This window comes from Pelodiscus sinensis, chromosome 3 (assembly GCF_049634645.1).
Source record: "Pelodiscus sinensis isolate JC-2024 chromosome 3, ASM4963464v1, whole genome shotgun sequence".
NCBI lineage: Eukaryota > Metazoa > Chordata > Testudines > Trionychidae > Pelodiscus > Pelodiscus sinensis.
Window position 1 is genome coordinate 166448702 of NC_134713.1, and position 26542 is coordinate 166475243.

General features: G+C 43.3%; 1 protein-coding gene across 4 annotated transcripts in view; it reads right to left on the reverse strand.

Annotated features, from left to right (window-relative positions):
• Positions 1 to 26542, reverse strand: part of PPM1B (protein phosphatase, Mg2+/Mn2+ dependent 1B) — an 87804-nt gene that overhangs the window by 45809 nt on the left and 15453 nt on the right. For 3 of the 4 annotated variants that reach the window (XM_006125464.4, XM_006125463.3, XM_025185847.2), the window contains exon 2: positions 9879 to 10018. The gene's annotated coding sequence lies outside the window, so the exon portion shown is untranslated. Of the gene's footprint in view, positions 1 to 5791; positions 5894 to 9878; positions 10019 to 26542 lie in introns of all 4 variants that reach the window. The other variant, XM_075925420.1, reaches the window with a different exon arrangement.

Here is a 26542-nt window from a genome sequence, read left to right on the forward strand (position 1 = left end):
TGGGCTCCATGGGGCACTGTCGCTTTGAAATGCCAAGAGGAGCCTGACGATGGGCTTCCCACGGTGTTTCAAAAGCAGCAGTTGACTCCAGGCTCCACACGTCTGCCACTTTGAAACACTGCTTGCAACCTGACGCAGGCTTCCCGTGGCATTTCAAAGAGGCAGCGCTGCATGGAACCAAGGGTCTGAGGGGGAGTCCCCAGCTGACCCCGGGCTCCAGGCAGCACTGCCACTTTGAAATGCCATGGGGAGAACAGAGCCAGAGGGGGACCCTAGCGCTGTTGCCACACTTCAAAGGCACAGATGCCCTATTGACTAATATAAGTCAATGCAAACTGCATTGACTATTCAGTTAGTCAGTTACTCAAAATTTAACATCCCTAGTTGGGGGAGGGAGACTGAAGTGTGTTAAAGAATAATGAAATGATACCAGTAGCTCTGTCTCAGAACATTCGGTGGTGAGAAGCAACTAAGGGAATGGTCAGTCTACCCTGCCCTTTCATGCATGGACCAACGAATACTACTACATTCAAATCGTCCAGCTTCAGATGCATGGAACATGTATTTATATCCCTCTGTGGACTACAATAGATATTTATCACTGAAAAAAGAATTTTGCACTTGTTACCATAATTGCTAATAAAATCAGCTTTAAATGCCCTGGTACATCACATGGAGTTACAGCATCTGCAATCTCGGTGGCTGATCCCCTCACTTCAAGAACACCAGTGCTTCAAAAGAGGCCTTGCACTGGTAGTTCCATTACCCTGTACTGGAACATTAGTGCCAACAGCCTCAAATGCTGATGTACAGTCCATGTAAGGCTCCCCACCAATAGGAGTTTGGTTCCTGAAGAGCTGACTTAGATGAATGCTGGACCATCAGTTTTAATGATCCTACTTAAAAGGAGAAAGTGACTGTTTTTGTGAAAAGTAACTTAGTGGATTCCCCCCCCCCCGCAAAGTATGCTTGTCTCTCAAACCATCAGGATTGTGTATTACAAAAGTTGTTGTTTTTTTTAATTTTATACTTCAGAATATTCAAAATATTAGATTATTGCTTGGGGGCATTTAGGATTTTGTGCAAAAATGTATTAAAGGAAAAGATTGTAATAAGGCCTATAGCTAAGTTGCTTATCACTTTACATTAGAAAGCCCCTATTTTCTGATATGTTTGCCAAACATGGGCTGAAATTGTGCATGTTTCCCATCTCAGATGTAACTGAACATTTTTTAGGATGTTTCAGCAAAAAATACAGTTTTTAAAATGGCAAAACTGCTTAATTTTTTTAAACTATACTTCTCTGAAAGTAATCTTTTATTGCATTCCCAATGTGTTATAATGTGCTTTTTATACAAGGCTATCCAATTTTTTTGCCACCATGCATGTTGATTTTTTTTCTTTTAATATTATGCATTCTGGTCACTTGACATACTGTGAAGATAAATACAGGACCATTGGTGTTACACAAATGTTGATGGGTTTAAATGCTGTCCTCTAAAAAGTGCTTGTAAAATACTTCAAGATCTTTGATGAAAGGCACCAAAGAAGAGCAAAACTATTATTCTCCATCATCACCAGCTGCTATGATATTACAGAGAAACAATTATAGTTATTGAGATACAGGCAGTCCCCGGGTTACGTACAAGATAGGGACTGTAGGTTTGTTCTTAAGTTGAATCTGTATGTAAGTCGGAACTGGTGTCCAGATTCAGCAGCTGCTGAAACTGACCGCCAGTTCTGACTTACATACAGAATCAACTTAAGAACCCCAAGCGCCCCCAAGTCAGCTGCTGCTGAAACTGATCAGCGGCTGATTCCAGGAAGCCTGGGGCAGAGCAACTCTGCCTCCGGCTTCCTGTAGTCAGCGCTGGTCAGTTTCAGCAGCGGCTAAATCAGGACGCCTGGGGCAGAGCAGCTGGGGTGCTGCTGGGTTGCTCCTTTGCAAAGCCGTGGGAAAGCCAGCAGCAGAGCAGTCCAGGCGCGCCTGGGCTGCCTCGCTGCCCGAGCCCCCCCGCAGCTTTGCAAAGCCGCAGGGAAGCCAGCAGCAGAGCAGCACCTGAGCTGCCCGAGCCCCTCCGCGGCTTTGCTCTGCGTCTTCCTGGTCTGCAGACCAGGGAGACGCAGAGAAAGCCCCAGAGTACACGGGCGGCAGGACCGCGAGGTCCCGCAGTCCATGTACTCTGGGGCAGCCCCGTTCGTATCTGCGGATCCGACATAAGTCGGATCCGCGTAAGTCGGGGACTGCCTGTATATAAAAACCACTATGTATTGAGAACTATATAGAATGAAACACAAAGAAATTGCTATGACACTTGCAAACACAAGAAAAAAAGGTGTGCCAACCATCCAACATGGGCAGTAAGAAGTAACAGAGCGTAGGGCCAGCGGTGCCTCATATACACAACATCAGTGCAGGACTCCAGAGGAAACCAGGGCTGGACCTAAAGATACTGCTAAGGCAAACAATTTCAAAACAGTCTGTATGGGTATGTACACACCTAGAATAGAATCCACATGAAAAAGAACTTGAACTATCACTTCCTATACAGCCATTTTACACAGTCTAATTTTATTGGTTGCAAGGACAGTAGGAGAGAGATTCATATGTCAAGAACAATCAAGGATAAATTATTTGGCATGACTGTCACTTTTATTCAAAGATTCTGTAAGTCACATGCTAGTTTGGGTATTTGTATCTGAAAGGCTCTCTGTGGTACTGCAGAGGAAACTGATGTACATGTGTTGGAAGAGCCCTTAAAATCCTGAATAGTTGTGGCTTGGGAACTGGATTCTCTGTATCCTCCTACTTTATACAACTTAAATTAAGGAGATATTCACCAGTATGCTTCTGCTGCCTTGTACTGTTCTGACATTGCAATGAAACCAGTCTCACTGATTAGTGTGCTTTGCCTGATCTGGTGCACCAGTGAATTACCTTAAGTTTCTTTCTTTTATTTTTGACAATTTATGTTCATACTACATATCTTCAAATCTTGACAAATAGTGTCTGGACGCTTTCTGTGTTTATTATTTGGGACTTCAGTTTTTAAAAAGCTGAGGAAATTCCCAGACAAAGTTTAACATATAACTATGGTTAGCTGTGCATCAGCACAAGAAAGTTATAATTATGGCAAAAACAAGCATCATAAAAATCAGGAAATTCAAAGTTAAAATGTTACATGAAAAGGAAACCAAAACACATTAACCTAGTTAATGCATAGTTAAGGGGTGCATAGTTAAGGGACCCAATCAACCTTAATCTGCTTTACACTGAAGCTAGGAGGGGAATTGTTAAAATCCAATATGCCTTTAAAACCAATTTAATCTGGGGCCATAAACATGTGCCTTAATTGTGATTACTGCATGACACCATGATAGAGCAGGAGATTTAGGTAGCTAGATTCAATAGCACAGACAGCCTTGAAATGAACCTTGAAATAAATAGTGTTTTCAGTGGGGAGCCAATACAAAAAAAATTCAGCACTGATATGATCTCTGTTGCTAAGCACACAGGCTGTTGCTGTATTTTGTACTAGTTCAAGCTTTTTCAAGATTTATGGCTTCATGCTCAGATACAAATTGCAATAATCAACCCATCACAAACGCATATACTGCTGTGATCAGACAGGAGGGGTGCACAAAGTGTGCATTTGTGGCCTCCATGAATATTTGGGCATCCAACAAGCCCTTAGACGTCCCATGTAAGACCCAAGACTGTGCAATGATTTGGCAATCTGAAGGTAGTGACCCTCAACAGTAGGAGACATTACTGACAAGGTAAGTTCTTTATTGCACTTCCTCTTTTTACCATAATCAGCCTTACAATTAGGTTCAGCTTTAGCCAGGTTTCCTTGATTAAGGCAGTCTGGAAGTTGGGAGATAGTACCATTTACACATGAGGTAAAAGGATTTGTAGAAACTCCTTGGCTGCGTCTAGACTGGCATGATTTTGCAGAAATACTTTTAACGGAAAAGTTTTTCCATTAAAAGTATTTCCACAAAAGCACATCTAGATTGGCACGGATGCTTTTGCACAAAAAGTGCTTTTGTGTAAAAGCATCCGTGGCCAGTCTAGACGCGATTTTGTGCAAGAAAGCCCCGATCGCCATTTTAGCCATCAGGGCTTTTTTGCGCAAAACAGTTCTTCCCTGTTTACAGTAGCCCTCTTGAGCAAGTATTCTTGCGCAAGAGGGCTTTTTCCCACCGAGCGGGAGCGTCAAAGTATTTGCACAAGAAGCACTGATTTTGTACATTACAAAGTCAGTGTTCTTGCGCAAATTCAAGCAGCCAGTGTAGACAGCTGGCAAGTTTTTGCCAGTCTAGATGCACCCCTTGTGTTTATGAATCAGATGACGTTTTTATAGCCAATACTCAAGCTTGGTACTGGGTGTCTCTGTGGTGGATAGAGGTTCTGTATCCCTTTCCAGAATCTCTTTACACACGGATGAGAAAAAACATAATACCCCTGTATAGGTGGGGTGTAGCACGGAGATAGCTGCCAAGTGTATATTGAGGGAACTATTTGATAGGCCTGTATCCCACAGATGGAGAATATACTCTAGTAGTCTAGTATGTCCACTATCCCTGCCTGAGTGGATCCCATGGTTGAGCTGCAGTCCAGGCTTCGAACCAGACCCACTTCTGCAGATAAGTCCGTCTCGTATCAGGTCTCCTAGAGTTGATCAGGATACCTCTGACCCTACGAGACAACATTATCTCATTCTTTGAGAGCCACAAACCCTGGAGTTTAAAGAAACATTGTTATGTTATGTACACCTGCAAGACAGATAGCTGAGATGTCATTGTGTTGAATGCATCATTTCCAAGCTTGAGTGCTTCCTTGCAGAGGGAGGGAAATCTGAGATTTCCTTGGTGATTTATGTAAAATATACAGGTCAGATTAAATCCAACATGACCTTTGGGTGGGTGTTCTTAATAAAAGGCAGATGTTCCTGCCAGCCCTTAGCTCCAAAAGAAGAAAGGTCTTTTGCAATGAACTTTGTAGCTGTGCAGGAAATCTTGCGTACGATGCTTGTATTGAGATGTGGAAATAGACATCTTGTAAGTCAAGGACTGGAAATCAATCTCAAGGCTCTAAAGATGGAATAATTGCTGCTGTCGTGACGATCTTGAAAGTTTGGGGCTTCTTTGTATTTAAAGACCTTAGATATAGAATGAGGCTCCACCCTCCCTTCACACTAGGTATGAGGAAATAATAGGAGTACATCCCCTTGCTCCTGAGTTGCACCAGGACTGGTTCAATAGCATTAAAAAAATATAGAGATTTCCTAACGAAGTAGGTTTGCATAAGAAGGGTCTCTGAAGCAGGATAGGAAAGGAGGGTTAGAATAAGAGACATTAATCGAATGGCATAACTTCAAAATAATCACCAGGACCCATCTGTCAGAAGTGGAACAAATGCAATAAACAGTACCAGATGTCTTCTGAAGGAAGCTGACAGGTAAGTAGAGGGTAGCTGACGTTGCAAGGTAGAATTGTTTAGGTCCTCAACCAACCCACCAAAAATGTTTGCAAGAAGTGGTTCTAGAGGTAGTGAACTGGGTGGTGCAAAGTGCTTTTGAGCCCCTCTTCTCTTACACTGCAGCTCACAACAGCACTGAGATGGTAGCTATTGTGTGGCCCAAAGATGCAACTCTTTAATACTGCAATGTAGTTCCTAGGGAGCATAATGTGGTCAAGAAATCCTTCAGGATGGTGTGCAAAGAATCTGTCTTCTCTGCCAAGAGTTTGGGCCCTTCAAGTTGGAAGTCAAAAAGGCGAAGCTTACCTCAGTACCAGTCTCAAAGACTGGGCAAGCTGCTGTATCAGCTCCTTCCACTGTTGTCTCTAGAACCAGTCTGCTTGTTAACGGATTCTCTTCAAGGATGGCCTGAAATTGCGACATTTGTGTCTCCAGTAAATGTTCCAGAAACACACTGAATTTCCCATAATTAATAAAATGGTATTTGACCATAAATCTGATAATTTGCAACTCTAATAGTAATGTCTCCGACAAATCCATCATCCTGCCATACCCAATTGTATGTGGTAGAGTTGTTATTATGTTGCTTCCTTCATGCATTAGCCATATCCACTACAATGCAGTTGGGTTGTAGATGTTGAAACAAGAAGTCAGCCACTTTGGAAGCGATTGAGAAGAAGAGGGAATTCCTATTGCTTTTTTGAGGGTAGATCTGCTGCTGGTTCATGAAATGGAGGCTGGTGTCAGATGACTTTGATAGGATCTAAAATCTCCACATTAATTGGGGAAGGGTAAATTCTGAATGAAGAGGAGTTGTGAAGAATATATCCCGCAACTCATGATGTATGTCTGCCACCTCCTGTACGGGAATCTGCAGCTCATCTACCACCCTCTGGACAAGATCCAGAAAGTTCTTTAAATCATCACTTAGGCTTTGTCTACACTGAATATGCTAATGAAATGCTGATTAGCATATTGTTGTGCTTCATTTGCATAATCTAGTCAAGCCAATTTTGTGCAAGGGGTTTTTGCACAAAAACAAGCAGCATGGCCGTTTCCTTTTTGCACAAACCACCCTTTTTAAAAACCTTGCAAAAGGATCTTGTGCAAAAAGGGTTTTTTGTGCAAAAAGGAACTGGCCCAGAGCTTGTTTTTGCGCAAAAATGGCTCAGATTATGCAAATAAAGTGTGACAATATGTTAATTGGTGCTTCATTTCCATACTCTGACAGCAAAAACTGGCAGCATAGACATAGCCTCAGAGTTGGAGAAGGAAGAGGCGAGGCAATACAATCTCATCTGATGGAGATAAGTCTTTTGGAGAGCTAGCTTCCTCTTCAAGCCCTTCTTCCGGTTCTGAAAAAGCCTCCTCCTCTAGCTAAAGGTCTCCTACAGCCTAGCCTGGCTGTCCAGAATTCATCAGGTGGACTCCCAACAATGCACAGCCACAATGTGTGTGTGTGTATATATATATTGACCAAAGATAGCAATAAGGCAGTGGGAAGAGCAAGCATGGATGAAGGGTACCAGCGGCTGGTACCACGATTATGGGTTGGTGTGATGGAATTGAGGAGAATCATTGTATTGTGATGGTGGGCCATGACGAGGGGCCAGCAAAATTACTTCCTCCAGGCTACTCTCAGACTTGTCACTGAATAAGGGCAGCATTGAATAGGGTATTGGCGGTATATAGCCGGATGCCAAGAGCGATTTCAGGTGCCTTAATGTCCTCGGTATTGAGGCTCTGGTACTGAGTAATGACGATTGTGATCCTTTCCCAACCACCAGATCCTCCAGGGTAGCAGAGTTCATGATACCCTGAGCTCACTTGGTATTATGCAGGATTGGCACTTTTATCCATGGTACTTTTAATCTGTAACAGTGGTTTAGAACAGATGCGTAACACTCCCTAGATGGGAGTTTTCACACCTGGTACCAAAAGTTCTCTCTGTACCACTCTTTTAGAGATGGCATGGTAATTGTCTTTCCCTGGGTACCAGGATTCTAAAGCTTCACTTGATACCCCAGAGGAGTGTCTGTGGAATATTGTCACTACCAATTGTTGGGAAGGTGCAGAGCACTCCCTTGATGGGAGTTTTTTCCACAGCTGGTACCAAAAGTTCTCTGTGCCACTTTTTAGAGATGGTGCGGTAATTGTTTATCATCTTACCATTGTCTACGGGCTTGTGGCCCTGGCTTCTCAGGTGGAACACAGTTCGGGATGGGGGGGGGGTAGAAATACAGCACACCGCCTTCTGAGTACAGAATTTCAGAGCTGCTGGTGCTATGGGTACAGAGGTGAATGCACTGGAGAGCCCCTCTGGCTGGCCAATGACTCTGAGCCCTTTTTACAAATCTTTAAGGAGGGAATCTTCTAAGATTTTTTTTCTTAAATAACTCTTTGAAGTTAAAGCCTCCAGGGATGATCCTTCTATACCAGAGTCCTCTGGAGACTGAAATGCCTTCCCCATAAGGAGTTTTAACTTCAGATCCCAGTCCCCACGAGTGCGCCATTTTAGCTGTGGTCAGATGAAGCATTTCTGCAAGACTCTCAGAGGCATCAGATTCAGTGAGAATATCTAGCTGTTTCAGGAACTACTTGCACGCGAGGCACCTCTTAGAGCTGTGAGAGATGAGCACGCCCATGGGCAAGAGGAATATCAATTTCTAGCAAGAAGGAATGCAGACAAAAGGTCTTCTTTCTTCTTTTTTTTTTTTTAAACCAAGGGCAAAAGTAACTTACATTTCTTACAGGTACTGTTGTATCACCAACCACCTCCTTCTCCCTGTCCTAAAAAGTGGGGACAGGGGAGAGATTGTCATAGGACACTACCTGTCAGAAGTAAGTGTGGAGTGGAGTGTGAGGGGGCTCAAGGAAGAAGGTTGAGGTTGGGGGGGGGCCGCACAGGAATTGCAGCAGGGGGCTGGGGACAGAAATGCAGGAGCCAGAGTTAGAGTGTATGAGGAGGGGCTCAGAACAGGAGGCTGGGAGTGTGTGTGTGGGGGGGGAAGGAATTAGGGGGCTGTAGGAGTGGGGGGAGGGGCGGGGCAAAGATGCCATCAGGAGTGGGGAAGCCCTGCAGCTGCACTTATCCCGGTCGCTGTGTGGTTTTCTCCTATGTGTCATAACTAGGGAGTGAGGGAAAAAGGCTGCAGAACCTGCTACGTTCCTCACTCCTGGCTGCCCAAGAGTGGGGCAGAGGAACACAGCAAGCTCTGTAGTACTTTGCCCTCACTCCCTAGTCACAGCAAACAGGAAGAAAAAAAAACCACACACACAGCAACTGACTAAGTGTAGCTAGAGCCTCTCCAACTCCGCCCCCTTCCCCTCCGAAAAGGCAGCGGCAATAGGGAGCTCAGGGCTGAGGGAGTCCCAGACAGGGTGCGCCCTCAGCAGTCTCCCTAATCTACTTGGCTGCCTACTTCTAGCACTGCAGGAAGCCAAGAGCTGGGTTGGGAGTGCCCTCTCCTAGTAGTCAAATGTCCCAGCCACCTGGCTACTTGCCAGAGTGCTGCACTGGGGCACAACAGCTTACTTTCACCTCTGTTTTAAACTGGAAAAAAAAATAAAAATTAATTCTTCCAAATATGGTGAGGAGAGGAGAGTGGGAAGATGTCCCCAGAGAGGATGTAAAATATAAACTTTTCTCTCTTTCCTTGGCTTTTTCCCCCCCAGAGTAAAAAAAGGAAACACTACTAGGGAGAACAAAAACAAAAACAACTGCTATTTATGTTAATGATACGCATAAGAAAGAGACAACTGCTTGCTCCATTGGAGGCCAAAGGCAGTTGAGAAGGAAGTGGGGAGGTTTCACCAATGCAGTGCGAGATGACCTCACAAACCAGGAAGGTGGGAGAGTACATGTAAGGGCTCAAAGAAGGCTGCTACCAAAAATCTCCAATACGTTGAAACACTCTAGTCTGGCACTCTCCAATCCAGCATCATCTGTGGTCCAGCATGATTTTAGTTAGCTGGATGTCTACATATCATGGGTGTGGCTAAATTGCCTGTGGTACCATAAAGTTTATTTACAACCACCAGTCCTGCCTCTCACTTTTCTGTGCTGTTGTTTAGCTTTATTTTTACCCCTAAATGTGTTCTAAGATCCCAGGAAGCAGTGGAAGAGTTATTAGACAATATTGACCTCTCATGGTTCAGTAAATTCTCTGGTTTGGCACCGGTAAGGTTCCAAGGGTGCCAGAAAAGAGGTGTTGAACACAACCTATAATGAGGCATTTATAAGGACACTACTCAAAGATAATGTCTTGTTATAAATCTAGTCAAGTTCAAGTTGAAACAAATGAACAACAAAGATTGTTACCAAGTCACCAAGGAAAGATTTCAGCTTACCTTCCCATTAAACCTTCCCCAAACCAGGAGAATTCATTCTTACCTGTTAACTGAATGTCTAGTCAATTCCTCCAGCATTCATCAAGGTTTACATTCCTCCTGCCAACAGGTACAGAACAAAGTAACTTGGAAAACCTTGAGATACTAGTGCACAAAGCAACATCTGCTTTACTCGGAAATTTCCTAGAGAGAGGGAGGGAAAAGAAAGTAGTTTTATGCTCAGACAGGTAAAAAAAGAAGCAACAGATTTTCAAGCCTAGAACAGGATGTTTTTTTGTTGCACTGGCTGTATTAAAACTGCAATACCGATTGTCAAAAACATTAGTATAACCTGTTAACCAAAATCTTTGATTCTCTGGTCCAGCAGCATCTGTGGACCAGAAGGACCACGGATGTTTTAGGATCAGTAAGCCCCAGTGCCCAGGAGCGCAAACCACGCCCCCAGGGACTTCCAGTCCGGCACGGGAGAAACAGGGTCACAGAGCTCTGGTTGGGCAGGGCAGCAGTGGGACCGGTAAGCCCCTATCCTCAGCAGGGATCCCCAGTTGGGCAGGGGAGAAGCGGTGCCATAGAGGCTAGGGAGCTCCATCCCTGGGGAGCCCTGGCTGGGTGGAGCAGCAGCAGGACTGGTGAGTGGCAAAAGTGGGGCAGCCGGCAAGCCCTGTCCCCAATGATCTCCAGTCAGGCAGGGGAGAAGCAGGGCCGCAGCAACTGGGGAGCCCCAGCAGGCTGGAGCCCAGTGGCAGTGGGGCTGGAACAGAGCCAACTGCAGGGAGGAGAACCATCCTCAGAAGCCAGTGGCAAGGAACGTCCCCATGCTCGGCAAATTCCCTCATCAGGGACAGGTCAGGTCCCAAGGGTGCTGAACAAGGGAGGTCCAACCTGTTGTCAAGATTCACTCAGGACAGAATACAGCTGAGGAGATTTTTTGGTTGAGTAACTGGTTTCAAGTGGTATTTGGGCATGCTTAGTTAATTTGGTTGATAAAAGGCAGCTTTCGCATTTCAACAGTCAAGGCTCTTTCTTTACTATTATCAATGTGAATTAGAAGTATTGAGATCTATATATGGGCTAGATTTTGATTTTCAAGCATAAATCCAATTCTGCTGAGACACTAGAAAGAGCGCTAAAGTGAGTATAATTAACATTTATGCTCTTTGGGACTTGGACTGTCTCTATGAGATGTTTGTAAAATGCTTACCCTTATGTGAATGGGCCCTCAAATAAATGTAAAATTACAGCCTCGCGTCACCCCAGACCTAAGGAAGAGCTTTGTGTAGGTTCAATAGTTTGTCTCTCTCAAACAGAAGTTGTTCCATAAAAGGTATCATCATCCACCTTGTCTCTCTAATACCCCGAGACTGACATAGCTACAACACTGCATAATAGATTTTTTTTAAATTAACTCCAAAATATTTTAAATGCTGTTTTCACAACAGAAAAGAAAAATTAGTAATATAAAATAATATCAAGTAATCCTATGCTGCCTTAGAGACTAACAAAAATATACAGAATCACGAGCTTCTGTGGGCAAAATCCACTTCTATCATATGAGTTAATTCTATTCTAACAGAATCCAAGATGCATATAACAGCAAGAAGTAGTAATTATCAATTGTAGGACCTATGTTATTGAGGCTAACTAGGTAGGCTGGAAGTGTCCCATTCATAGCTTTTGATTCATAGCTCTCTGTAATTGCTTAGTGAAATTCCTTTGTAGAAGAATGGCTACTTTTAAATCCATAATTGGAATGACTAGGCAGGTTAAAATGTTCCCATACAGGCTTCTGTGTGTTACCATTTCTGATGTCTGATTTGTGTCCGTTGATCCTTTTCCAGATTGGCCAATATACATGGCAGAGGGGCATTTCTACCACTTGATAGCATATATCGCATTAGGATGTGCAGTTGTACGAGCCCCTGATGTGGTTAGGTCCTATGATGGGTGTCACTTGTATAGATATGTGGACAACGTTGGCAACAGGGTTTGTTGCAGGGTAGGTTCCTGGGTGAGTGTATCCAATGCTCATACAACTGCACAAGATATTTTTTCTGTGTCCACAATATCAGAATATTTACATAGCATCTGTCGTGGCCACAGGTGTGTCTGCAGCATACCCTAGGGCAAAAAGGGTAAAGTAGTCATAGCCATCCCTCAATTCCCTCACTGATTCAGAATCCTAGTAAGGTAAGATTGAAGAATCAGGGATAAAGGAATGGTCATGAGATGCACATGGCAAAACATCTTGAATAACCAGTTATTGTAAGGTTATTTTTTTGTTATTTGCCCATGTGAATCCCATTTCAGGTGACTAGCAAGCAGTGTTCCATCTGGAAGGAGGGCACTGAAGATTCTTAATTACCACTAGCTGAAGAATGAATGTAAAAATGTAATCCCAATTTCTCTCTCCGACCTGGAGGCCAGGTCCATAGCATAACATTTCACAAAAGCAAGGTTTTCTGAAACATGAAAAGGCAGCAGCCTGGGTTCTTAGTAGAATGAACCCAGAAGACAAGACAAAGAATACTAGTAATTTAATAACAGATTACACGGTGTATTTCTATATATTTAGATATTCTCTATGACAAAACAGCTTGTCCCTTAACTACTTTGATGAAGAGGAGTGTCTAGTCAGATAATAGAAGGCCTTTGCAACACCCAGAACACACTATTTCTCAAGTGGAGTGGGATTCTCAAAAGAAAACAGGAAGAAAAGAGGATTGGTTTAGGTAAAATTCAAACAATTTTGGGAATAAATTTAGGAGACCATAACACCACTTAATCTGTGGATTACTGCATCGGGAGAGAAAATACAAACACTTGGGAGTCCCTAATCCTTCTTGTTGATGTAATGTCCGCACAAAAAAAAGTCTTGAGAACAACAGTGTAAAGAGAGCACTTAAAAAGGGAACTTCAGAAGACCTTTCATGACTGTTGAGATTTTAGGAAGAAGTCAGCTCTCTAACTTGTGGGCAGAATGTGATAAATTCTTTTAAAGAGCACTAGGTAAGAGAACACAATACAACTAAACTGGAAGGTGGTGTGCTGAAAATTTTTCAAAGTGAACTCTGACTGAATAAGGGTATGTCTACACTACTCCGCTAGTTCGAACTAGCGGGGGTAATGTAGTCATCCGCAATTGCAAATGAAGCCCGGCACTGGGCACTGGGTTCGAACTAGCCGGCATTTAAAAATGGCGCCCGCCGGCTTCATGCAAATGAAGCCCGGGAAATTCAAATCCCGGGCTTCATTTGCAATTGCGGATGACAACATTACCCCCGCTAGTTCGAACTAGCGGGGTAGTGTAGACATACCCTTAGAGAGCCCTGAGATCTTTGTTGTAGAACAGTCAAGAATCTTGGGAATAGAAGCCTTCAGAAGATCCATATTGTTCTAAGCAGCCCTTATTGAGAATCAATTTTATTTGGAGGAACAGGGTTCTCTTTAGAGAAAGCTGCTCTGCAGTAATCTCTCAAACCTGTGTTAAACACTCTTCTCGTGGCACGTAACCAACCACCATCCAGGATGTCAGGTGTAATAACTTTAAATCAGAGTAGAAAATTTTATTCCGATTCTATGGTATGTCTGGGAAATTACAGTGTACATCAGGGGTTGAGCGGATATGTAACTTAGATCAGTCAGAATTGAATGGGCCAAATGGAAGTTCAGTAGAGTCTGTATGGCATTCTGTTTTATTGGTGCAGACAGAAGGCCCCGTTTCTAGGATATGAGAAAAGCATCCTATATAAATATCTTCAACTCATACATGCTCAGCAGTAGACTTCTAGGCACTATGTTCTCTTTGGCACCAAATATGTCTATGATGACAGTATCCCACTAGTGACATATTGGAATAAGGACAGATGTTTTGAGGAACCACTTGTGAATACATACAGATGTCCATTGAGCTCATCTGGGACATTCTCAAAACCTGGTGGGTAAAGGGTTATCCCATGCATCAGGCACAAATTCCAAAACTTGATTGCTTTGCAACACATTGGCAATGAGTGAACACTGTCCTCCTTACCTAATGAACTGCATACACATGGTATTTGAGAGTGTGTGAGACTAGTCTGCAAAGCCTGATTGCCTAAGTTCCAACATTTATATGAAGTCATGTATCTCCTCTTGATATTAAACTCTTTGTATCCGAGTATTTTAAGAGTGCACCAACATTTTACCCTTTAAACATCTGTGATCACTGTCGTGGAAGAGTGAGAAAAGGTACACCTCTATGCACTGCCTATGCAACAGTTTGTTGATGTCAGAGTATGAGATAAGCTCACGGAACATGTATGAGTCTCAGTCCATAAGTCTCAATAGCTCCATCATGGAAATGCACGTAGGCACGTGATCTGAGTATTAGACAACTCAAGACTGAGTGACCAGGAGATAACTGTATAGAGTGAAATGTCCTTGTAAACATATGCTCTTGCCAATTTAGTGTCTATTAAAGCCCCAACCTGTATCAGCTGAGTAGCTGAAGGGAAGATTTACTGCAGTTCACCATCAAGCCTAAATCTCTGAAAAAATAGGGACATTGTGTAGTCTTGAGGGATCACACTATGAAAATATGCATCTTGGAGGTCAAAAGCCATTAATCAATCTTGTAAAGATGAAATGCTAGGTATCATTACCATCTTGAATCTGAGGTATATGCATTGGTTGGCCTTCTCAGAGCAACACAGTATGAAGGCTTCCTCCTTTTCCCAGAATAAGGAAATATTAGGAGTAGAAATTTCTTCCTCCGAATTCCATAGACACTTCATCTAAGACAGATCTGGAAGACTACCTCCTCTTTCAGTTGATTCTTGTGAGAAAGGTTGAAAAGGCAGAGGAAAAGGAAGCAGAATTAGACAGAATACCCTTTAGAAATAAGTACCCATCTATCAGTGGTTGAGTTATTTCTGTAGGAGATGACATTTGAAGGTCAGATTCAGGGATGACTGTCTGGTTTGGATGTGACACTCAAATTTCATGCCAAATTGCTGTACAGAACACTATACTGGAGAGTTGTTGCCTATAGAAGGTGGTGGATTCCTGTGGGAGAAACCAGGCTTCTTTCTCAGAGGGTTAAATGGTAGACAGCTATTAGCAGTAGGTAGGTGCTCTCTTCTAAATATGGGACTGGTATTTACAAAGTTTCCGCCCAGAGGCTACAGTAGGGATTTCTAATTACTTCCACATAGCCCTGCAGTCACTTAAAGAATGCAAGGTCATGTCTATACAATTTCTCAACAAGTCAGTACCTTTGAAAGGCATGTCCTCAACTATACTCTCCATCTTTCTTGGAATATCTATATTTTACAGCAACAATGTCCTTCAGATTGTCTCTGTAAAGGCCATAAACTGAGTTGCAGGGACTGAACCGCAGGGAGCACTGTCTTTTTTACCAGTTTATCAGCAACAACAACTTTTTTAAACTGTGCGTTTCAGCTTGAGGAAGTTTGTTGAGAAAAAGAAAATTCTTTGTCCCATGTCAACAATTCATACTTCAAATCATGTTCTGTAATTTGCTATACATAACTGAAGTGAGGTAGAATGGGCTTTCTTACCAGATAGAGGGCACAAATAAATCTGCCCAATTAAATCGGTTAAGACTCCTCATTCTTACCAAAGAAACAGCCTCTCAGGATATTTATCCTTTGAAGTTACTCCCAATGAGTGAACTGACTAGCTTCCCCTTAAACTACTGGTCTTCCTGATAATGGGTGAGTAACAAATCACTCAAAGCTTCTTTGTGACATTGGATATCTTTTCTCTATGGATCAACCATGAATTTACAGATGATTCTAGGGTACTCTTATAAAGGCCTGGCTATTCTATCTACCTTATAGGCTCTCTCTTCAGTTAATGTTGTCTCAAGTTCTAGTGTATCAGCTAATTGAGATAGTAAATCCTGAAAGCCACCAGATGCTAAAATCGAAATCAAAGCGCCCCTGTCAGGTGACAGAGTTGAGGGGTGTTTGGGAAAGACTATATGGATTTGGTCTAGTTACTTTTGGACCGGTTTCCTTCTCTAATTTTTTGTCTCTGGGATGGTATCAGATATGACTGCTGAAGGTCTTAAAGTCAGTGTTTCAGAAGTACAAGAATATCTGCATTTATGAAATGTGCTATGGAAATAGCGAATATTGAGTGTTCTAGATCTGTAGTTCTCAAACTACAGAGAAGACCTCCCAAGGGAGGTACAAGCTCTGCTTTTTTAAAGAGCTCTGGTTGCTAGCCCAGGTAGACTGGGGCTTGTGAACAAGGGTCAGGCAAACTCAGCAAGCAGAGGAAAGGAGGACAGCCAGAGCCTAGCCACCAAAGCTCTTCTTCCCCCCTACTTCAATTGTTCACCAGAAGCTAGCCTGGGTTCAGGCTCTCCTTCCACTCCACCCCCCAATCCCTCACCAGGAGGTGGCAGGGTTCTAACTGTCAGCTGCATGGTGACAGCAGGCACACAGCAATAAAGGCGGCAATGAGGAACTAAGTCTAATATGAGATTAACAAATCACTTTTCACGGAATCATTGCAGAGTACTTGCTTGCCAGTCAAGCGGCAGATACAATTGACTGGGCAAGCAAGTACTCTGCAATGATTCTCTCACCGAAACAGTAGTTCTACCCTTACTGATCCCAGGATATTAGACAAGGTAGATGAGGTCCTCCCTTCTATTGGATCAAGTTCTGTTGGTAAAAGAGAAGCTCTCAAGCCACACAGAGCATTAATCAAAGAATGAACAAAGACAATGACTTATTGCTTTAACCCCATTTTTGTCCTATGACTGCAGCAGTATTAATGGACAACTCTCTAGAGTGGTCCTTCACCATATGTGCTAACTACCTGTGCTACATAATATGTTACATTTAACTTGAACTAACACTGCAACAAAACATGCATACCCTAAGCATCCAACATATTCAAACAAATAAAACTATATAGTAAATCCAATATAATTCTCCAATCACCAAATGCTAACATTTATTATGCTACACAGACATTTTCATACCCTCAGCAACATACGTTCACCGGAGAACTTACAGCATTCAATACTTGGTAAGAAAGGTAACACTAAAATAAAAGCCATGTTTTAATAAGGTATGCACCAAAACTTGAATGAACATCAAAACTACGCAATTTAAATCACAGGCACTTCAGTGAATCAAAATTACATCACCATTAAAGGACACCAGTTTATTTATAACTCACTCAGTTGCAGATTCAGATTCTACTAGTCTTATTCTAGATGTTTTTCTATCACACATACAACATTTAGGAATCTCTGGAGAATTTTTTTTTTTTTAAACTTTTATCATCTAAATCATTCTGATGAAGAAGACTACCGCTCCTAAAAATGAGCAGAAATGCCAGCTCTTACATAATATGTTGATGGTCACCCTACAAATATTCATAGTTTACCAATTAGGAGAACTTTTAGGTAGGGCCAGTCAAAATGGAATTTTTTCCCCTCCCATTCCACCAAGGCTGACTGGTGTTAACGTGATATAGGATTTCAATACAAGATTGAGGGCTCAATTATGCCCTCAACATACACGAGCATGTATCAAAGCATTTTTTAAAACCCAGCCATCATTTAGGTTACGATTCTGTCTTTTTAGTAAAATACAGGATTTCTGACATTTTAGTTTGACTGCCGTCTGCCCCTGATTTTTACTAAACACTCTGGGGGAGAGATGGGAAACTAATAGTCGGAATTCTGTTGAGGGATGGCAGCTACTGCTCCTCCAATGCCAGAAGGACTAACCCAACCTCAATCACTGCTCCTGCATACCTGAGGCATACTGATGGCCCACTGCTCCAATGCCACCACTTCTCCAGCCCCAGGGGTGCTGACCCAACCCCAGCTGCTGCTTCAGCTGCCCTGGGGCTAACAGCTGTTGCAGCTCTCTTTTAGAAGAAGTCAGGGAATCCATGTTCTCTGAAACCGAATTATATTCTGATCCATAAGGGTATGTCTACACTACCCCGCTAGTTCGAGCTAGCGGGGGTAATGTAGTCATCCGCAATTGCAAATGAAGCCTGGGATTTGAATTTCCCGGGCTTCATTTGCACGAAGCCGGCCGGCGCCATTTTTAAATGCCGGCTAGTTCGAACCCCGTGCCGCGCGGCTACACGCGGCACGGAGTAGCAAGTTCAGATTAGACTTCCTAATCCGAACTAGCTACTCCGTGCCACGTGTAGTCGCGCGGCACGGGGTTCGAACTAGCTGGCATTTAAAAATGGCGCCGGCCGGCTTCGTGCAAATGAAGCCCGGGAAATTCAAATCCCGGGCTTCATTTGCAATTGCGGATGACTACATTACCCCCGCTAGTTCGAACTAGCGGGGTAGTGTAGACATACCCTAATACACACATCCTGAAAGAAAGCAGGTTGTTCTACAGGTTGAACCTCCCTGGTCCAACACCATCAGGACCTGAGCTGTCCTGGACCAGGAAGTTTGCCAGACCAGGGGAGGTGAGTGCTCCCCCAGCTGGCTGCCCTGCTCCTGAGCTCCTCTCCACGGGGCTCCCTATGCTGCCGCTAGCCCCACTAAAGTTGGCCGCCACAGCTCCCCACCTTGCTGTCCGTCCACTGCCCCAGGGCCTCCCAGGGATATTGAAGGAAGCTGTCTGGTCACCCGGCCTCTGCTGCCATCAGGGGTTTCCGGGCTGGGGCCTCCTGGCCGTAGGCAGCCCAACTGCAGCTGGGGAGTCCCCAGCCATGTGGCCCTGCTAACACCAGGGGTTCCCCAGCCCAGGTGGCGCTCCTCTGCTGCCACCTGGCCCTGCTACCATCAGGGGTTCACTGGCAGGGGCTGAGGTTACCAGGCCACCTGGCCCCATTAATCCTGGGAGTTCTGGGCCAGGGCAGGACTCCCCAGATGCTGCTTGGCCTAGCTGGGGCTCCCGAGCCTCTGCATTACTCCAGGGATCTTTGCCCAGCAACATCTCTGCCCCTCCCAGACCACAGATGTTGCCAGATCAGAGAGACCCGGATTTGGGAAGTTCAACCTGTACAATATCTTTAAGAATGAACTCATAGAGAATAGGTGTATAAGCTACCTATTACATCTACCATGAGATCATAAAAAAGGTTAACAGATTAAAATTTTAGACTTTAAATTACTTGTCAGGCTCCTCTAGTGAGAAAAGTACTTTTTTGGTACAGCTTGCTCCAGTTTACTGTTATTAAGAGGTTAAAATTCAAAACAAGTTATTTAACCAGGTGCCTAAACTCTGATCTTAAACGTAATATATTTTGTAACTACAAAGTTAAGAAATTTTCTAAGCAAGAGTAATACAGGTCAAACCTCCCTTGTCCGGCACTTTTGGGTCCTGAACCACAGAATTTGCTGAACGTGGGGAGGTCAAGGCTCACTACTTTTGTGTAGGATTCTGCTCCTGGCTGAGGCTGTGCTCAGTACAGCCTGCCTTGCTGCGTCAGCCACTCGCCCCTCCCCTGCCCGCACCTACGCCAGACAGGGGCCACCCCACTGCCTCCAGCCCCAACCAGGGCTGCACTGCACCGCACCTGCCCCAACCAAGGCTACACCCCTGACTGACAGCCCTGTCTCCCACCATGCCACCCCACAGGGCTGCGCTCCACACTGCCAGCCCAGCCCAGGCTGCACTTCTGAAACTGCCAGCGGGGGCTCTCTGGTCCTGCCAGATCACAGATGTTATTAGACCAGAGTGTGCCAAATTTTAGAGCTTCAACCTGTAGCTATTCAAAATAATTCGTATAATCTTGAGTTCCACCAGTCAAAATCCCAAATATTCTCTCAAACATTCTGCGTTATCCTAGAGAAATGAGATCTATATCCAAGAAGGTGTGGATCTTTCAACATTGCTGCTTCCTTGATTTTGACAGTGGTTGACCACTGAAGAAGTTGCTTTCCTAACCACAGCACTGCAGATAACTATATCCAGCTGTGTGACCTTTACTTTGGAGGAAATAGAAACAAACGTAGTCTTCACAATGGCATTGCCAATTCTTGCCCTTCTTGAGAATTTCCATTTAAAAAACCAAGGTATCAAGGAACCTGTATCAGAAGATACAATGTAACTGCAGTGTTCAGACATATTTGACAAATGGATGCTAAGATCTTTGGTTTCTTCTGAAATACTTGAAAGAATTCCCATGGATCAAAGCAACTAGGCTGGAATGAGATGACCTGTACAGCAACAAGCACATGATCTTTATAAAATAGGATCCCTGCATTGCTGAAGGGCCGCATGCCACGTACACTACAGAAACAAATTTTCAAAACAAGATCCATATTTCATTAGCACTTCCTGCTGAAAAAATATAACTACCAGAGTCTGCTTAATCTTTGTATTGTAGTTGGGTTCACCAATGAAAAGTACAAAAAAGTAGAGAAAGTGTCATACAATGAAGTTGGTGAGAAAACCTTGTTTTTTCTAGGAATAATCAAGAAAAGAGCTAATATTAAGACTATAACTAGAACACTACGCTATGTGAAAAAAAATATTAATGTCTTCATGTACGTTTGTTTGGGGGTGAGGGAGGAGGGATTAAGCTAACAACATTACTGCCCTGTTCTCTACATTCATAGGAAGAGAAAGCGTTTTCTTAATTTTAGTAGGATTCCGTTTGAGATCATATGAAGGGGCCAAATCTCATTTATACTGCTCTGGCAGTCTTATATTGGGTGATTGTGTCTGATCTAGGGATGTGAACAGTAACCTGGCCAGGTAATGCTTACCAGGTAACTGGTGCCCAGGAGAGGATCCCTTCTTTGTGGGATCCTCCAAAGAAGTGGAGGATCCCACAAATCCAGGTACAATCCAAAAGGGAAGGTAGGAAGGGGCCCAGGAACAGCTGACTCAGGCTAGTTGCAGTGCTGCCTAAAACCCATTCAGCATGTTGCAGCCAGGATGCCTGCTGACCCAGTGGCACAACACTGCTACTCTTATGGTACGTCTAGACTGCAGGGGTTTTCCAGGATACCGTCCGGGAAAAACTCCACAGCATCCTGGGAACGCATATGTTCTTCCACTTTTTTTGTGGAAGAGCAAACGCCCTCTTTCGGGGAGCCCTGTATACCTCGTTCTACGAGGAATAAGAGCTCTTCTGAAAGAGGAGGCTTTTCCACCATTTGGCCCCATCTAGATAGGGCCAAATGGCAGAAAAGCCTCTTCCGGAAAAGCTATCAGTAAAAGCTACACAAATTGCAGAGTGCAATATGTGCAGCTGTTTCCAAAAAAAGCTATAGTGTAGACCTAGCCTTAGAGAGGAACATGATAGACCTAGCTCTCCCTACTATCTGAACTTTAGGCTAAGAGGTCTGCATTTAGTCTGCCTGAAGCAAGACATGAGACAAAAGATTGTCTACTGCTCTCTTCACCTGAGAGCAGAGAAATCTCCTCCTGAGACCACAGTCTGTTAGGCCAGATGGAGCAACAGTCTGGAGCTCCAGAGTCCTAAGCCTATAGACTGTTTCATCCCACACCCTGCTGGAAATAGAGAGTCCCAAGACTAACCGTGGCTCTATCCCTTCCCAAGTGCCTGAGCTCACGGACTGCCTGGTTGTTCTACACTGCCTGGGAGCCAACACCAACCAACTGCTCACTGTTATGCCCTGATTGAGGGCCAGAAACTTTTTTTGACTATTTGGGGTTCTGCCTTGCCTAAGGGCCAGAGCTGTGAGAGTGAACTGTTTAATTCTCTGCTAATTCCCTGCCTATGGGAAATGCTCACTGATGTGGTTAGGTGAGGTGACCCTCCCACTGATGCAAACGGGAGAGGACCCACCACTGACCCACTACAGTCTGGCATCATGCAACTGACATTGAAGAAATTGGAAGATGTTTGCCATAGCACAGCTCATACTGAAGGTTTGTGCCAACAAAACGTATAGAAAAGAAATTGAAAAAGGAAAAAAAATTGGTTTGCAAAGAGGCAAGAGACATTAACAGATCTTTATTGCTGTAAATGACTTTGAAATTCAGTTTGCTTCTGGTTTTGGCACCAAGTTGAACTTGAGAAGTAAATTTGAAGTTCTTTTCATGATCAAGAAGAGTGTAAACTGAAATGTCCAAAATTTTCCTACATTTAAGATTGGAAAATGATTTTTCCCTTTTGTCACCTGGAAGATTTAACTGCCTTGAGTAAGATACCCTGAAAACTGCATCTAAAGTTTTTCTCAATTTCTGTAAAGTTCAGTGGTTTCTTGTTTAATGAGATCTATAAAGGACATCTGTTCCATAGAGAGACAGCCTCAAATACCTTCTTGTTATGGGAGAAAGTGAATGAACATGGTTACCTTGCACAAAATATCTTGTATAAAACAGGTTTGTAGATTTAATGAGCATTGCTATTTACTTTTAAAGATTGACACATATGATATTACTTTGACAGACAGAAAGAGACAAATTCCATTTTGGGAATGGAACAATTTTAAACAAATTAAGACAAACTCCCGCTATTCTTCCTCGATATGTACCTTTCCTTTTAGAGACTACTATATTCGCCAGGGATTCAGGAATGGAAATTTATGAGACTTCTGCATGTCATCTATCACCCTGCTAAACAGAGTACTATTGCTTCTGACATTCTGAGAAGGGAAAAAAATTCACACTCTTCAGAAGAAAATAAGTTAACTTTTGTTTCTTAGGCTATGTCTAGACTACAAGCCTCTTTTGAAAGAGCCTTTTTTCGAAAGAATCTTTTGAAAAAGCTTCTTTCGAAAGAGATTGTCTAGACAGCAACCAGTATTTTTGAAAAAGAGCTGCTTTTTCTAAAGAGATCACCCAGGCAGTCTGGATGCTCTCTTTTGAAAAATCACTGTGTGTGTTCAAGTTGAAGTTTTCTTGAAAACAGGTTACTAATCTAGACACACCTTTACAGGCTTTCAGCCTTACAAGGACAGTGCTCGGATGTAGAAAATCATGAATAGGAATATACTCATCACCTGCTCCATCAGAAAGTAATGAGGATAAAAGGGAGAAGAGAAATCTAAGACTCGTGCACTGAAACACTATTTCCACCTATTACTAGTTCTTGAGAGAGAACTGAGGAAGTAGGTGCATCATCCTAATTGAAAACCAAATAAACCTAGTAATCTATTAAGCATGGAGTTCCTACAATAAGAACTAGATATCTTGAATGAATGAGTCAACATTGACAGTGAAGCAAAAGACCTCTCAATCTTCTGCTGCTAGAGATGCCAGTTCTACTAGAGACACTTCATATTCATAAAAGAGGGTTAAATAAGAATAGGTTGATCATCTTGGCATCTGTAGTAGGATAAGAGAACGCAATACTCACAAGCCAGCCTCCATGCCTGACCTACCACCATCATGTTTCATCTCCAATGTCATACTGCACCTCATATTCTTCACAGTGATATAAGTTTATGGTATAATTATGATGCATTTCGCATCATACAAGATGGGTTATGTGAGGTGTCACTGGAAAAATGATAATGTGCTGAATATTGTTATCCCTATTTGTATGCAAATATCATTTTTGTAACTTAAGTTAGGAATACTGATTATGTACTATCTGTATTTCAAATATACTAGGCATGATTCTTTCAATTTAGATTCTTGGTGGGGAAGGGCTTATTCAAAGGTCATTTCCCAATGATGGGTCATAGGGAAAACAAAGGAGCAGCTTATCCATCAGCTGGTGAGCCTTCCTGAAAAGGCTCCAGATAGCAGTCATTACTTACAGGCTGCAACTCAGTAAGTTGAGCAAGGACACATGACCCAGTCACCTGGCTGGACTCCATTTTGGAATATCAGTGATTTTCCATAAACTCAGTTTGGGACAATGGGTTCCTGTCATATGCTGAATCTATACAAAAGGCAGAGACTGACAATCTGTTGTTCTCTCTGCACACAAGAGGACTCCTGAAAATAGCTAAGGAACAAACACTGAACGGAAGGAAGTGCTAGACCCAGACTAAGGGATTCCAAACTATAAAGCAAGCTACCAGCTCCGCTCCCAGGAAGGCTGTGTCACTACGGCAGCAAAGCCACTTCCCTGGGAGCAGAGTGAGCAGCTCTTGTCCGCCCAGCTCCTGGAGAAGAGGCTTCAGTGCCCTGCCACAGCGAAGCCACCTTCCTGGGAGCCAGCTAAGTTTAACTGACACCATTAACCAATAAGCATTAGCGGTTAAATGGTTAAACAGTTAGTTGGTTGCACTCCAATATCCCTAGTCAGAGAGCCTGCATGTAACTGCAGCTGGATGTGTCCCTACCTGAGGAAATGTGGGAACAGGTCTGCAGCTTGTCACAGCAATACAGTGAGGGGGAACCCAGGCTGGTGGGTCAGGGGGCTCAGTGGTACCTCTAATTCCAAGTAGCACCCCTATTCCAGGTGGCACCCATCAGACTGAACCTCATTCAGCATAGCTGTAGCCCAACAGCAAGTTTTACCGCCACACGCAAGGCTGACTTTTAGCCCATAATAGGAATCAATGGAGAAGTACATGCAAAGATGAATAAATAAGTTGTACTTGCAGGAAACATGAGACAGAGGAGCTACCAAGAGGAAAAAACAGACACTGCTTTTACTTAATGAATGTAGAGTTCAGGGATGTGAATGTTCGACAGACGAGGCTTACCAATTACCATTAACCATAGTAAGCTGGAGCAGCTCCCCCTCCAGGCAGGCTAGAGCAATCTCTGCCTGCCAGGTGCCCATGCCTGCTGCAAGCAGGGGCTGCTCCAGTATGACCCATGCAGTCCCTCCCTGCCTGTGGTGGGGGTGGAGGCAGTCCAGTCCAGGAACAGGCTGGGGGAGGGGGCATTTCAGCCAGACAGGAGCAATCCCCCTGCCCACTCTCTCGTTTATCTGTTAACCAGTTAAACAATATGTTTAACTCGTTAATTAAATGGGAGTTTTTACATCCCTAGAGAATTTCAGCAAACCAAACTTCATTTGACATAAGCAGCATTTACTAACACTTAGAACACATGAAAGAATCAAGGATGCTGGGTTCTCACTCTTCAAGTTATCTTGGTTAATTTATGCTGTAAGTTTTATGTAATTGCAAGAGGGATAATAATAATCCCTCACAAGCTTCACCAGCTCTAATCATTACCTGTGCAGCATTTTGAGGTCCTTACAGTGTATTTTATCCAAGTGCACAGTATTTTTAAGTATGAGGAAACTTAGCAGCACTACATTCCAATTACTGTAACACAGCACACCCAAGAAGCATTTTATTTTGAATTAAGTCTGATTTGCAATTGTTCCATAAAAAAAGCCAGAAATTATGCCTATAGATAACTATAACAATCTGCTTTTATAATTTTATACAAATTGATTAAAAATAAGCTATTTAATTTCATACTAAGTTTCATAAGAAGTCCATATAAGTTCCTACTACAAGCAATTACATGTCAGAAAGGTTAGAAGAAGACCTGCACTTCCACTATGCACCGCTTTTAATTCTCCAACCTTAGTGGCTGTAGTAATTACAGAGGTCTTTAATTATGACTGGAGATTCCACTTTCCAAAGAGTCTGAACTTTTGGATTCCCATTTATTAAAGACGTTCAGATAATACATCACTATTACAGAGCTTCAAGCAATACAATGGGCATCACAATCCTTCAGTTGCTCCTGCTCAAGAAGGATAATCAACCAGACATCTTTATCACACACGGGTAAAGGAAGCAAGGGGGAGCTCATTCCCCAGTGTTGCATTATAAAGCCGCAAAGTTTGAGTGTAGCGTATTTATCACCACATACACCAGATGGTTCTGCATCTGCCAAGACAAAGAACACTCAAGTAGACGCCCTGAACGGATTGAAATGGGACCAGCATAAAACAAATCTCCTAAGGATTCAATGATTAGCACGTTCTACAAGTAGGGATCTCCCACAATACTAATGTTTACTGACACACATCAAATACAGTCAACTTGTGTTCCAGAGTAGGCAGAGACAAAGAATTCTTTCCTATTGGATTGGAGCAGGGATTTTCTGTGAATTTGCATATGTCTACTGCCCACAATCTAACAAAAGATACAAATGGAAAGAGTCAAGATTCTTCTAATTCCACCAGCATGATCCAGACAATGCTGGCATGTTGACCTACTGCAACTCAGAAAGCAGATAGCAGAGTGAATGATAAATTTAAATATACTGGGAACAAAACAAATCATGACACCACTATTAGTCCATTATTAAGTGGCTATGGTAAAATTTGACAACACAAAAAAGGGAGAAGTGGTCAATGAATATTTCTGTTGTGTACTCAGAGGAAAGACTGATGATTAATTATCACATGGTCTGTCCACACAATCTCCACTATATACTGGCTCTTGGCTAGTAGGATCCTCATTTCTGGCTGCACGCTGTGAATAGAAGGCAAGCGCTAGGCAGTGGCTGTTATGTGTCACCTCTGTTGCCCACCAATAGGCACCAACCTACCCTCTAACGGGGTACTGGCCTACTCTCCCCTTTATTCCATGCCCTGGTCTGACTTCACCCTTTCCTGCCCCTCCACTGTCCCCCACTATACCCTTTCCCCTGGTGCTCACCCCTACTCTGCCTCTTCCTACCCCCGAGTGCACGACCTGCTTGGTTCTTCCTCATGGAGGCTCTCAAACACTGCAAACCAGCAGTTTGCAGCACTCTGTAAGCTGACGGATGCTCAGCACCTGCTATTTTTTCCCCATGGGCACATCAGTGCCAGAAAACCCAAGGAATCAGAAAAAACATTATTCACTCTTATTAACTGTTG